Source organism: Tamandua tetradactyla, chromosome 20 (assembly GCF_023851605.1).
Source record: "Tamandua tetradactyla isolate mTamTet1 chromosome 20, mTamTet1.pri, whole genome shotgun sequence".
Taxonomy (NCBI): Eukaryota; Metazoa; Chordata; class Mammalia; order Pilosa; family Myrmecophagidae; genus Tamandua; species Tamandua tetradactyla.
Window position 1 is genome coordinate 22,885,584 of NC_135346.1, and position 14,313 is coordinate 22,899,896.

A 14,313-nucleotide genomic window follows, 5' to 3' on the forward strand; every position below is an offset into this window, starting at 1 on the left:
CTTGGGAATAATAAAATTGAGAGTGTTGATTGTTGATTTTGGACATTATATCTGATGGCCAAGATGGAGGTGATGGAAGGATGCACTGACTGAGAAGTAGAATGGTGAACTGTGGTGTACACATATGGTTGAATATTGTGCTACTATAGAAAGGAACAAAGTCTTGAGGCATTCTACATTATGAATGAACCTGTAGGACATTATGTGATGCAAAATAAGCCAGAAACTAAAGAGCAAATATTGTCTGGTCTCATTTAGAAAATACTTATGAGGAAACTGGGGCTAGATTGTAAGCTGTTATAGTAGTCACAGTTAGTCCAGAGCGGTAATTATTTCTATACTTTGAGAGGCTGTGCTCTATACGTATAACCTGGTATTTCCCTAGAACTTTGGATACCTGTGTGACACCTAAGACTCAGTGTAGGAGTTCTGCAGGTCTGAAGGTCAGCATTGCCACCTCCAACAACCGTCAAAGAAATTGGAAAAGAGATCAGGCTTCAATTAGCGATAAGAATGAGGCTGATTGGGTTAGACGAACGTAGATCAGAATATAGGAATGTGGAAGACAATGTCTGCATTTTAGAACTTCACCTATTTTCTGAGACCAAAGAAAGAGAGGTTTATTTTGTGCAGAACGTAAATTTTCTGTAGCACATAATATAACTCAACCTGTCTGGATAGATCTTTTTGTTGTCGTTGTTGTTGTTTTTCTATGCTGTATGGCAGAGTCACATTTCATTATTTTTCCATGTGAGTATCCTGTTATCCCAGCACCATTTATTGAATTTTTGTTTGTTTGCATTTTTTGTTTGTTTTGCTTGTTTGTTTGTTTTTTGAGAAGTGCGTGGACCGGGAATCAAACCCGGGTCTCCCACATGGCAGGCTAGAATTCTACCATTGAGCTACCCTTGCACCCCTTGGATAGATATTTTTAACAGCCCAAACGCAGGGAACCCAGAATGGAAATGAGGGTTTGTAATTCTGTATACCTTAAAGTAATATCTGGCTACATCCCAGAGTATATTGAGCAGATAATTAAAAGTATTGGCAAAATCCCTTGAGTGATGGGAAAAAAAATATGGAACTATAAAACTTGACCACCAGGAAGCCCCTGATTACTGTCTCAGACATTAGGGACTCCAAGTCAATAGACCAAACCCTTGATCTTGGGGCTTGCTTTTGTGAATTTATTTATGTGGCAGAGTAGCTTAGCCAACTATAAATATGCCTAAGAGTTACTTCCAGAAGACCTCTTTTGTTGCTTAGCTGTGGCCTCTCTCTATCTAAGCCCAAATCTGCAAGTGAGATCATTACCCTCTCCCCTACATGGGACATGACATCCAGGGGTGAAAATCGCCCTGACAACATGGAATTTGACTCCCAAGTATGAGCCTCGCCCTGGCACTGTGGGATTAACAATGCCTTCCCCCAAAAGGGGGAAAAGAATTGAACAAATAAGGTATCAGTGGCTGAAAGAGTTCAGATAGAGTTGAGAGGCTACTCTGGGCTCTTACATAAGCTTCTGCTAGACATTGCTACTTATCATCGCTTGCCAAACCCACACTAAAACCATTCCTGCCAACCCTAAAGAACACTTAAGGCTCTATGTGAGATTCTACGAAGGTTCCATGCACTAGTATTACTTCCCTGAAACCTACAACTTCCAGATGGGTCCCTGGACCAGATAAATCCTAAAACCCAGAGGGTTGATCCTTTCCAGAGCATCAACCAGTTCCACCCCCCTATCCCTTATTATCGACAGCCGTTTCCCTCATGAAAAAGTTGGAATGGGCATAATGCAAATACCCTGAAAGATTGGGAAAAAGATAAAAGTAAAAAGTGAAATTATAACATATCTGTTTCCATCAATCCCTGCTACTGTCCAGTCCAAAGGGATCCTGTTAAATGGTAAATCAGATCATGTCCCTACTTGCTCAATGTCAGTGCCTTAGGTTTAGTTCCAACAGGAACAAGACCTAAGCTCATTACTGCTACCTGTCTCTCCAGGTTTACCCCATACACCCTCCCCTGTGATCTCTGTTCCCAGTTACACTGCTCCTCGTACAGGCCCAGCTTGGTCCTACCTCAGGTCCTTTGCACATGCTATTCTTCTCACTAGAAACTGCTGCCCCTAGATGTTTGCACGGCTGGCTCTCATCACTCAGGTTTCAGCTCAGACCACCACCTCGTGGTCACACAGTCTCAGTCAGCCCCTCGCTACTGTCCATCACTGTCCTTCACATCCCCCTGCTTTCTTTTCCTGCATAGAACTTACTATTATCTGAAATTATATTCATTTGTATGTTTACCTCTTAGTTTTCTGCACCCACCTGCACCCTACACACATACCCTGGAATGTAAACTACCCAAGAGCAGAGGTTTGCCTGTCTTTTCACCCTTATATTTCCTTTACCTAGACAGTGGTTTCCAAATCTCAGCATGTATCACAATCACCTGGAGTTTTGTTAAAACCCAGATTACCGGGCCGTACTTCTATTTCTGATCAGTGGGTCTGGGGTGGGCCTGAGAATTTTCATTTCTAACAAGTTTCCAGCTCATGCTGATGCTACTAGCCCAGGGACCACACTTTGAGAACCACCAGCTTGGACCATGCCTGGCACACAGAGGGTGTTGAATATATATTTATTAAATGAATGCATGTGAATTCACTTAAGGATCTGCTGCCTTATTTGTAATGGTAGCTTTATGTACAGCTTATCATTTATTTATATTTTGGGGGGCCATAAGCCTCCTCAAATTCAGTGTAACAGGAGTACCCCAAGTTTTGTCTGCTACATTGATTTATCATCTCCATTGATTTGTCAGCTGACGATTAAAAAGCAAGTTTTATAGGCCCAAGGGGAGACAGAGTCACTTCTTGTTCTTTGCCTCAGCAAAATGTGAAACAAAAATATAGTGCAGCTTTCACCTGAAATGCGAAAAACAGATAACTTTCCCCAGGAGTACTCGCTCAGGCCTCCCCTGTAATTGTTTAACAGTTGTCCTCTTGGCTCATACTCAACCACAGTGCATTGGAATGTTCACAGCTAATCTACCTGGACCCCATGTTATGAGCATGGAAAGTCCAGGGGGGTTTCTGAGTCACAAAGCCCTGGAGAATCTGGCAAGATCCATGACCTATTTCCCTAGAAAAAAAAATACACACACACCTACACATCCATACATTTTTACACTTAATTTCAGTAATTTCCAAGATGCCCCAAAGCCCATTTTAACCCCAGGTTAAGAATTCCTGGTTCAGTAATTGGTTAGCTATTTGGCAAAAGAAGCAACTAAACAAACAAATAAAAAACACAGATCCCCAGTTTATTATTTAAATTATAGATGAATCCAAGGTTTATATGTAAGAAGACAAAACATTAGCATTAGAGGGAAATAAGATTTATAATATTAGAATGGGGAAAAGCTTTTTGAAGCATGATTTGAAACTCAGAAATGAAAATAGGAAAGAATAGTAAGATGGATTTCATAAAATTTATAATGATCTGTAGAGAAGAGGGGAAAGCCTCCTGATTTAGACTCCAGGGAAAAATCTATGGATCCTATCTTTTTCCATCTATTTGTTTCCACTTGAATTAAATGGATGGCATGTAGCCAAGCTCTGTGGAACAAGACATAAGCTTATCGGAGGAAGCAGGGTAAGACATCCTTCATTGAAGATCTGTTACTGAGTTAATTACTTCACTAGCAGTGATTTGTTTGTTTCTGGTTCAGATCTTTTTTAAAGTTAATTTTTTTTAATTAGAGAAGTTGTAGGTTTACAGAAAAACCATGTAAAAAATGTAACATTCCCATATACCTCCCCCCAATTATTAACACTTGGCATTAGTGTAATACCTTTATTATAATCGATGAATGAATATTATAATTGTAGGATTAACTATGATTGTATAGTTTACAATAGGAAGTATTTTTAACAACTTTATTGAGATGTAATTCACATATCATATAGCTCATCCATTTGAATTGTACAATATGGAGGCTTTTAGTATATTCACAAGGTTGTACAACTATCACTGCTATTCGTTTTAGACCATTTTTGTCACCCCATAAAGAAACCCCATATCCATAAGTGGTCACTCCCTATCTTTCTTCCTGCCAGTCCTGGGCAACCACTAATCTTTCTGCTTCCATAGATTCAACTGTTCTGACCATTTCATTTATAAATGGAATTGTATTAGACTTTCCCTTAACTTAATGTTTTCAAGGTTTGTTCATATCACAGCATGCATCAGAACTTCATCCCTTTGTTTATTGTTGAATAATATTCCATTGTATGGATAGATCAGATTTTATTCATCCATTCATTATTTGATGGGCATTTGGGTAGTTTCTACTTTGGGCTATTATGACTAATGCTGCTATGAACATGTGTGAACAAGATTTTGTATGAATAAATGTTTTCGTCTCTGTTGGGTCTAGCAGTGATTTTTCTCTTCAAGATTTACCTAACAACTTTTCCTTAGCCTGTGTAACTTTTTAAAAATTCTTTCCCATCATAGCCTCATGGAGAAGCCAGTAGGCTTGGATCCTAAGGACCCGAGAGCTCTTCTGTCTGCCATCTGTGACCTTCTGTGTAATTTTGGACCTGACTCCATCTCACTGTGCTTCACTTGTACCCTCAATACAAGAAGGTAAGAACACTAGCTCTGTGACACTCTAAGAGCATATTATGAGGATAATGAAATGACTTACAGAAAATACTCTTTAGAAAATGTTAACTCACATGAATGGATTAATACACCTCAAAGGAACAAGGTGGCCTTGAACCGTGGGGTTCAGAGAGACCTGCTCATTCACCCCACAGGGGACCACATCAGTCACGAGGTCAGTGACTGGGCCAATGTGGGGGCACTAGTGATGTAGAAATACTCACCATTTTCACCACAAGATTTTGGATTCTTTCAAAAACAGGATTGGGTTGCCTTCCAAATCCTTCAGGCCTCCCTGAGAGAGAGGGCCTCTGGCTGGTCAGCTGGTCAGCAGGTGGGAGAAAGTGCCCCCACATGACCATGCGTAGTGCCAGAAGGCCAAGCTTCCCTTGAAAAGCCCACCTTCTAGCTAACACTTCCCAAAATACCACTTCCCTCCCATTTAATTAAAATGCGCCCGGCTCTCCACTAGAGCCCCAGAGGTACCTCCTTTGTGAAATCCCTGTGCTCTCTAATCTGCTTGTTGGCTCTGGGGCAGGGATGTAACCCCCCACCCTAGGTAGAATCTAATGAGGGGCCACCCTGTAGAGACACTGGGAGCCCCAAAGGCAGAAGAGGGGTCTACAAGAGTTGAGCTTTCCCATGTTCTCTGACCTATCATCTGTGTCCCTTGCTCTTTTAAGTCAGGCAGCAGAAAACTCTGCTGATAAGCAGGTAAATCATGAATGGAATGGGAAATGAGATGGCAAGCATGCCAAAGTTCTAATCCCAACAGCGTCACTTCCTAGCTGTGTGATCTAGGACACATGAATTAATTCTCTGAGACTTGATTTCCCCATCTAGCAAATGGTATTATAGCAGCATTTGCCTACAGGGTCACTGTAAGATCACTGGAGATGATGTCTGTAGGGGTGCCACCCTCCATTAAGAGCTCAATAAATGTCTGCCATAATTATTATATTAATTATGTATTTCAAAAATGAAAATTAAGGATCTCAAGAAATTTAACCGTAGCCCCTAAACTATTTAGGGAGGTTGGTTTTCTACTGGTCAATTAATTGGAAGCACTTAATTGGACACCTACCATGTATTAGACACCACAGTGAGGGCTGGGGACAAAGCTTCATCTTTCCCCAAGAATGTAAAATCTGAAGTGGAAGAGAAACTAAGAAACGTGAAGACTTTAAAGACTGTGTATGAGTAAACAGTAATACTGACAGTTAGTGCCACCCGGGTTCACAGAAAGGAGAGAGCAGAAAAGGCTGGAAAACCCAGACCAGGCCTCAGAGGGGAGGCAGCATGAGGCTGGCTCTTCAAGGCAAGATGCGTTCACATTAGCAGAGCAGGGCAGACGGAACTGGGCAAGAGTGGGGGACGGGGATGGGGGACGGTGAGCGAGCCCAGGTGGAGCCCAGCCAGGTCTGGGCATGTGGGTGTCCTGGGGAGTAGACCGAGGACTAGCTTCCCGCGTCTTTCCCACCATCAGGGGTTTCTAAGAAGGACTGGTCTTTTAGTCACCCATTCCACTAATAATCATCCTTGCTCTGGGATCTTCTGGAGGATAGCGGCTGGGAGGAAGGAGGAGACCTTAGTTTGGAAGAGCTTTGATTCTTACTCTAGATCACTGCTGGCAACGTGGAGTTGCAGTTGTAGAGCCCAGCTGTCCTGCCTCTGGCCTCGCTTTCCTCAGGACCAGCACCTTGCTTGTCCTTGGGGAACCACCCCTTCGTTGCTTCCCGTCCATGCTGTCTGGATGGTGATGACTACACTTCCAGCACAGCCACAGTACCCACCCTGGTTCAATTAGATGATGCAAAGCCCAGAAATGGAGAGAGGCAGACCCAGGAGGCCAGCTGTGCTCTAGGCACCTGGCCCTACCATTCTGAAGCCCTGGCCTTTTTGGTTACATGAGCCGAAAAATTCCCATTTTTTCCCTAAGCCTCTTCAAACCAGGTTTCAATCCACTGCTCCTAAAAGAATCCTGACTTATTCAAGTAATGACATTGTTTCCACTCATATTCTGTGGGCTTCATCTTGGTATGGATCTTTGTAGCCCACAGCCTAGGGCAGCCTGGATCAAGGAATAACCACACATGTGACCGGGGATAATGGTGTCCATATGTTCAGGTGGATGTGATGTGCCACGTTTGTTTCTCGTCTTTTGCCCTTAACTCTGCTTACAGAGCAATTGTCCCTAAAGCCTTAATTTCATTCCTTTTGTTCTCAACCAAAGAAAGGAGCTCTTGGATCTTTTAAATGTATTTTGCAGAGATTTAAGAAGTTGGAAAAAGATCAAGAATAGTGGAGAGCAAGGAAACATCCTATATTCCTTTTTTGTGTTTTCCTTTTTGCCCAAGAGTAAAAAATCAGCTGTCGCCCTTTTATTTATTTCCCATCTCATGCAGGGCTTTTTAAGGCCAAGCATTAACTCTACTGTAATGGGATTTGCCTGATGATTTCCTGGGAATCTTCCTCTTAGATCTTAGCAAAGATAATTCACTTGGTAGGAATCACTTCCTGTATCAAGTCTTGCTAAAAACCAGCTCTTTCTGGTTGCAAATTGATTTCTGAATGAATAAAGGGAGTATAGGAATATTTCCTCTTGCATCTATCCCAGAGACTCAAGCCTGCCACCAACTAGATCAGGAGGAGAAAAGGAGGAAGGAGGAGGAGGGGAGAGCTTTCATGCTGAGCATAAGTAAGAAGCCAAGCAGAAAATCTGTAGCCATCTGAGCTCCTTGCAGAGACAGATGCACTTACCGCTTTGCTTTGGCCCTGGGGTGCTTTCTGCCTGGGAGGACAGTCACTGCAGCAGTGTCCACTCCTTCCTACAAGGACCGTGGTAGGCAGGCCGGTGGAGGAAGAAGGGAGTTCCCACTTAACATCGGAAGGGAGTTTCCTTAAAGAAAAGGAGGCGATGCCCGTATCCCCCTGGAGCAGAGGCTGTTGGATCCACTTGTCCTCTCTCTCCCACTCCCTCTCTGGTGTGAGTGGAGCTCTGAGGAGCCCCAAGAGGAGGGCTGAATGCAGAACTCACACCCACCCACCCTCTTCCAGGGTGGCCTCGGGGCCTCCGGGGGGGCCTCGGGAGGGAGCTGGTCCAGGCCACCCTCCGGACTCCACCGTGCAGCTAACACTGGTGCCCACGGAAAGCCCAAGGTCACGCACTTGCGTAGTTATTTCTCCCCATCTCATGTGATCTTATTTTTGGATTGGACACAAAAGCTATTTGGGGGCTGGATGGCTGCCAGGTGAAAGGACAGCTATCCCATCCAAGCTGTCTGACTCCTCCGCGTTACCTTTCCCAGTGTGAGGCACAGCCTGAGGGTTTTGCTCCAAGCTTTAGTACATCGAAATCATCTTCCCCAGTCTATCGATTATTTTTTCATACAGTTCATTCCTACCCTTTGAGGTTTCACATACAGTAAATGTGATTAAAAAAAAAAGCCATCACGCTGTGCATGCAGGCAGGTGACAGGTTCTGGGGCTGCTGGTCACGCCATTGCATGCACACCCGAGTGGGCTTCGTGAGTGGAAGCGGTGCCCACAGCGCCGGGCTGGACCATTGTATCAGGCTACTCTCCTTCCCCCCCCAGGGTGCTTTCTTTTTTGAACTCCTGGGCTTGTAAAACATTTAAATAGCTTGATTTTCCACCCTCCCCACCCCCCCCATTCTTTCTCTGCAGCCATGAGTGGAAAGTTTGAACAGTCAAGCTTGACCAGGTGCCAGTTTAATATCATCTCCACCATCATCATGATGATTTTTTGAGCTCTTGCTAAATGCCATTCCTACGCAGAGCACTTTCCCTGCATTGTCTATTCAATCCTCGTAGCAGCCCTGTGAGGCTGTTCCTCTTTACAGCCAGGGAAGCTGAGCAGGAGAAAGGGTAACTGCCTAGTACAGTGGGGTCTGAGCCCCACCTGTCAGACTCCAGAGGTTCAGCTCTGAGCCGCTTTGCCCCCGAAGCAATACATTGTTGAGATTTCACCTTTATTTTCATTTCATGTGGGAAAAAACAAAAGCCTCATGGTTGATTAAGATGCATGACATCACTCCCTGGTGGCTTACCTAAATTCAGTTCTTGAAGGAGCAAGAGAATGAGGTTTTCCTCTGTTTACAGTCCCAGGCCCTGATTTTAGATATAGGATGGAAAGTGTTTCTGGACTCCATTTTTCCTTAGAGCCAGTTTTCTATGAATGATTCCCAGTGCAAACACACACATGCCGGAGAGGACTGTGCTGGGTGGCCCAGGCTGGGTTCCCATTGTGTCTGAGCTGAAATGTCCTTTCTCTCTCCTACCCAGAGGAAGTCAGAGAGGTTGAGTCCCAAAGCTTGTCCAACACTGTCCTCTTCAGGCTACGAGGCTGCATTACCCCAGGGTGGTGGTCTTGAGATTTTCCGAGGGCCATAGTAAAGATGATTTTTAGAGAATCAATCTCCAATTTCTCACTTTCTATAGGTACTCTTTCCTAAAACTGATTTTGCCTTAGAATGTGTCTGTATTCATAATGAGCCTTCCCTTACTGTATAAAAGGAAAGTATATCCATCACCCTTCCCAAATTTTACTAAGGTATGTTGCCTTAAGTGTAAAATTCTCCAGGTCCCCAATCTTAGAAGCCTCTTACTTTAATGATTAATTCAACTTCCTTTAATAATTAATTAAGGCATTTTTTCATTTAACAACTTTGTTTCTTCCATCCTTAAATTTTGAGGGAGAGTAATACGAATCAAAGCAAAGAGAATATTGAAAATAATAATAATAATAGATTAATAGGTACATTTAAAGAATGATGTTACTGTTTACTTTTTAAATTCCAATATTTACAATATGCTAGAAGCTATCATCTTAAAATTATCTGAACTTAGTGATGAAAATTTAACATCAATTTTAAAATGTATAAGGGATGATGTCATTTTTCAATATTGTTTTAGAAGGTACAGGAGCAAAAATGTTGTGAAGACTGTTGCACCCAAGGGCTATTATAAGTTGTCATCATCATCCATCTATCATCCATCCATCCATCTATCATCCATCCATCTATCATCCATCCATCCATCCATCCATCATCCACCCATCCATCCATCTATCATCCATCCATCCATCATCCATCCATCCATCCATCCATCATCCACCCATCCATCCATCCATCCATCCATCCATCTATCATCCATCCATCCATCCATCCATCCATCCATCATCCACCCATCCATCCATCCATCCATCCATCATCCATCCATCCATCATCCATCCATCCATCCATCCATCCATCCATCCATCCATCCATCATCCACCCATCCATCCATCCATCCATCCATCTATCATTCATCCATCCATCCTTCATCCATCCATCCATCTATCCATCCATCATCCATCTATCATCCATCCATCCATCCATCTCTTTATCCAAAATCCATCCAGCCAGCCATCCAGCCATCTGTCCATTCATGATGCATTGTTTTGAGCCCTAGATATAGAAATGGTGAGCAAAAACTGACATGTTACCTGACAAATTCTTGGCAATGGTTACCTTTAGGGAGTTGAGTGAGAGAGACAGATTAATTTAATAGTTACTCAAATAAATGTAAACATTCAACCTTGATAAACTCTACCAAGGAGGAGTAATTTGGTGATTAGTGAATGTATCGGAAGGATTCACTAATTCATGGGGGAGATGTCAGAGAAAGCAGTTCTGGAGAAGAGAAATCTGAACCAAAACTAACATATCCAGAAATCTCTATGACAGCACTGTGAAAATTTAGGAAGAGAGGTCATTTCAACATGAGAGGATTGGGGAGAAGGAAGGTGAACATTTTCAGAGGCAGTTATTTTTATTTAAAAAAATTGTGCAATATAATGTATATATATATATATATATATATATAAGTGAAGAAAGAAAAAAGCAATAGTTTTCAAAGCACTCTTCAACAAGTAGTTATAGGACAGATCCCAGAGTTTGTCATGGGCTACCATATCATCATCTCAGATTTTTCCTTCTATCTGCTCCAGAATATTGGAGGCAAGAAGGAATAAATATTTTGTTATCATCACAATCAACTTTTTTTTGTGAAAAATAACAAATATACAAAAAAGCAATAAATTTCAAAGCACAGCACAACAATTAGTTGTAGAACAGATTTCAGAGTTTGGCATGGGTTACAATTCCACAATTTTAGGTTTTTATTTCTAGCTGCTCTAAGATACTAGAGACTAAAAGAAATATCAACTTAATGATTCAGCAATCATATTCATTTGTTAATATCCCTTCTCTGTATAACTCCACCATCATCTCTGATCTTTCTATCCCACTCTTTAGGGGTATTTTGGCTATGGCCATTCTAAATTTTTCATGTTGGAAAGGGCTATCAGTAATATGGGGCAGGGAGATGGAACTGGCTGATGTTCTGCCGAGGCTGGGCCCTCTAAGTTTCAGCACTTATCTGGTCCAGGGACCTATCTAGAGGTTGTAGGTTTCTGGAAAGTTACCCTAGTGCATGGAACCTTTGTAGAATCTTATATATTGCCCAAGGTATTCTTTAGGATTGGCTAGAATAGTTTTGGTTGGAGTTTGGCAAGTTGAGATAGTTAGCAATGTCTAACGGAAACTTGCATAAGAGTAACCTCCAGAGTAGTCTCTTGACTCTATTTGAACTCTCAGCCACTGATACTTTATTAGCTTCACTTTTGTTTCCCCTTTTGTTCAGGATGGAATTGTTGATTCCACATTGCCAGGGCAGGACTCATCCCTGGGAGTCATCTCCCAGGCAGCCAGGGAGACTTGGATGTCATGTCCCAAGTAGAGGGGAAGGCAATGATTTCACTTGCAGAGTTGGGCTTAGAGAGAGAGAGACCACATCTGATCAACAAATGAGGTCCTACAGAAGTAACTCTTAGGCATGCCTATAGGTAAGTTAAGCTTCTCTATTACCTACATAAGCTTCACAAGAGTGAGCCAGTGGCAGTTGTTTTTAGAATGGGCCTGTGCCCTTATGTAAATACAAATTATATTATAAATCACTGGTTCTCAACTCAAGGTGCTTTTGTCCCAGGGGAATTTGGCAATGTGGGGAGACATTTTTGATTGTTGCAACTGGAGTTATCTTATTGGCATCTAGTGGGTGGAGCCCAGAGATGCTGTTAACCAGTCTACAATGCACAAGTCAGCCCCCACAACAAAGAATTATCCAGTCCTGAATGTCAGTAGTGCCAAGTTCAAGAAACCCTATTATAGATGGAAGCAGGGCAGACCGAATAAGTGGCTATAGTAGATGTGCAGTTAATTAATTAATTCATTCATTCATCCATTCATTCATTTGCCAAATACTTATTGAGTGTCCACTATGTTCCAGGCACTGTTCTGGGCATAACTGAGGCATACCAGGCATCCCCTAACCAAAAATCTCACCTTAAATGGCCCACTGTGCTGTGTTCCTCTTTTACCAGCCTAAAATTTCCACCATTAAAGTGATGGCAAAACTGACCTGAAAGTAAGGAAGATATTAAAATGTATGGATATTATGCACAAGGATGGTCACTGAAGTAGAGTTTACAGTAGTGGAATCAACCTAAATGTATGCAAACAGGGGGAAAGTGACAGAATTATGGCATCCCCATATAACGGAGTACTTGAGAAGCCTATAAAAAAAAAGAGGCAAATCTACTTGAGGTGACACTGAAAGATAACAATGAAATATTATTAACTGGAAAACGTTTTTCAAAACAACTAGTAGAATATGATCCTATTTGTGTTTTAAAAATTGGTCTGTGCATCTGTTTGTGTACATACACTAGAGAAATTCTCACCAAATTCTTAATCATAGCTACTGTAGGGAGTGAAAAAACAACTATAAAATAAATATTCATTGGAATAGCTCCCAAACTAATTATGTTATTTTCACGCTTATTAGTTTCCTCCCAATTCATCACTATCACCACCTGTATTCAACCAGTCACTACTTCTAGAGATATTTCAACTTTCGAAACAAATCCATTCCTTATTGTTAAGTGCAAGTCCCTTTCAAACTTGCCTCAAGTCCATCTTCCTGGGCTCTTAGGAGCTGCTCCCTGCCCCAGCCCCCACTTCCCTCCTGGAGCTTAAGCCCACACCAAATTCCCCAGGCCTTCAGCACACCACACTTTTCCAAGACAAGCTGGCCTCTCTGCCTGGAGACCAGCCTTCTCTTTTTCTCCCCATGTCAGTCAGACAGACGAGGTTGTACTGTGGTTATAAATAAGCCCCAAATCTCAGTGACTTAAAATCACAGAGGTTTATTCCTCACTCACCAACATCAATACATCCATTTGCAGTTGCCTCCTTGTCATTCTCCCTCAGGGACCCTGACTTAGGAATGCTCCAGCTCTGTGCTTTCAGGGAAGGAAAAGGAGGCATGTTTAATGCTCTGACACCTGGAAGTTCCTTCTGTCATATTTCATTGGCCAAGCAAGTCACACGCCACATCTGACATAAAATGAGACAGACAATTTCAATCATATGATTTGCTTGGAAGGTGGGGAGTTATAAATATTCGGGGAACATGTGTTCTATAATTACGGGTGCAATATTCTATATATGTCCACTAAGCTGAGTTTGTTAGTCATGTTCAATATTCTGTATCCTTACTGATTGGTCTGTTTGCTTCTTCTTGTGGTTTTGTCCATTTTAGTTTTATGTTTTTGAAGCTACATCACAAGGTGTGTGCAAGTTTTATAATCATTGTATCTCCTTTGTGAATGGAACTTTCTCTCATTGTGATAGATCCCTCTTTTAACTGTAGTAATGCTTTTTGCCTTAAAGCCTACTTTTTCCGATATTAATATAGATAATATTAATATAATTTTTGCTCATATTTGTATTTTTCCTTCCTTTTCTCCTCCTTTACTTTCAACATTTTAATATGAATGGTTTAGATTTATATCTTATAAACAGTATAGAGATTTTTTTAACCCAGTCCAGTAATCTTTGACTTTTAAATAAAGTATTTAATCCATTTACATTTATGTATTTGCTGCTATATTTGGATTTAAGGCTACCATTTTATTAAGTGCTTTCATATGTCTCCTGTTTTCTGTGTCCTTTTTATCTTTCTTTCTTTCTTGCTCTTGAAGTGGTTGGATAATCTGTTTTTCCCTCTCACACCTGGGAAGTCCTATATATATATATATTGCTGTTCTTTTAGGAAAGTTATTTGAGAAATCACAGGGTTTGTCTTTGATATATCAAAGACTAATGTTAATTGGTACTTTTAACTTCTTCCATGATAATACAAGAGCCTTAGAACATTTTAACCCCATTTACTACCACCCCAACTTACTTGTACTTTTTATATATTTTAATTTTGTATTTATTTTAAACCACAGTGAAAATTGTTGGTTTTTACAGCCTGGTTCATTTGGATTTTCTCAGATTAACCTTTACATTGATTTTCATTTCTTCCTATATCTGTAACCTACTGTCTCAAATCCTTTTCTTTCAGCTTGAAGAACACCATTTAGTATTTCTTGCTGGTAAAGAATTCTGAAGATGTCTTAATTTTACCTTTGTTACAGAAGGCTATTTTCACTGGGCATGGAATTCTAGGTTGACAGTTATTTTCTTTCAGCATTTTAAAGATATTTAAATTCCAGTATATTCTGTCTTTCA

General features: G+C 41.4%; 1 protein-coding gene and 1 long non-coding RNA gene across 4 annotated transcripts in view; one reads left to right on the forward strand and one right to left on the reverse strand.

Moving 5' to 3' along the window:
- The window catches only part of FGF1 (fibroblast growth factor 1), a 118,974-nt gene extending 111,108 nt beyond the window's left edge, over positions 1-7,866 (reverse strand). Inside the window, exon 1 of one of the 2 annotated variants that reach the window (XM_077137291.1) lies at positions 7,434-7,866. The gene's annotated coding sequence lies outside the window, so the exon portion shown is untranslated. The remainder of the gene's footprint in view (positions 1-7,433) is intronic. The other variant, XM_077137289.1, reaches the window with a different exon arrangement.
- The window catches only part of LOC143663919 (uncharacterized), a 458,967-nt gene that overhangs the window by 437,277 nt on the left and 7,377 nt on the right, over positions 1-14,313 (forward strand). For both annotated transcript variants that reach the window (XR_013166227.1, XR_013166229.1), the window contains one exon: positions 4,524-4,655. This is a non-coding gene — a long non-coding RNA (uncharacterized LOC143663919). The remainder of the gene's footprint in view (positions 1-4,523; positions 4,656-14,313) is intronic.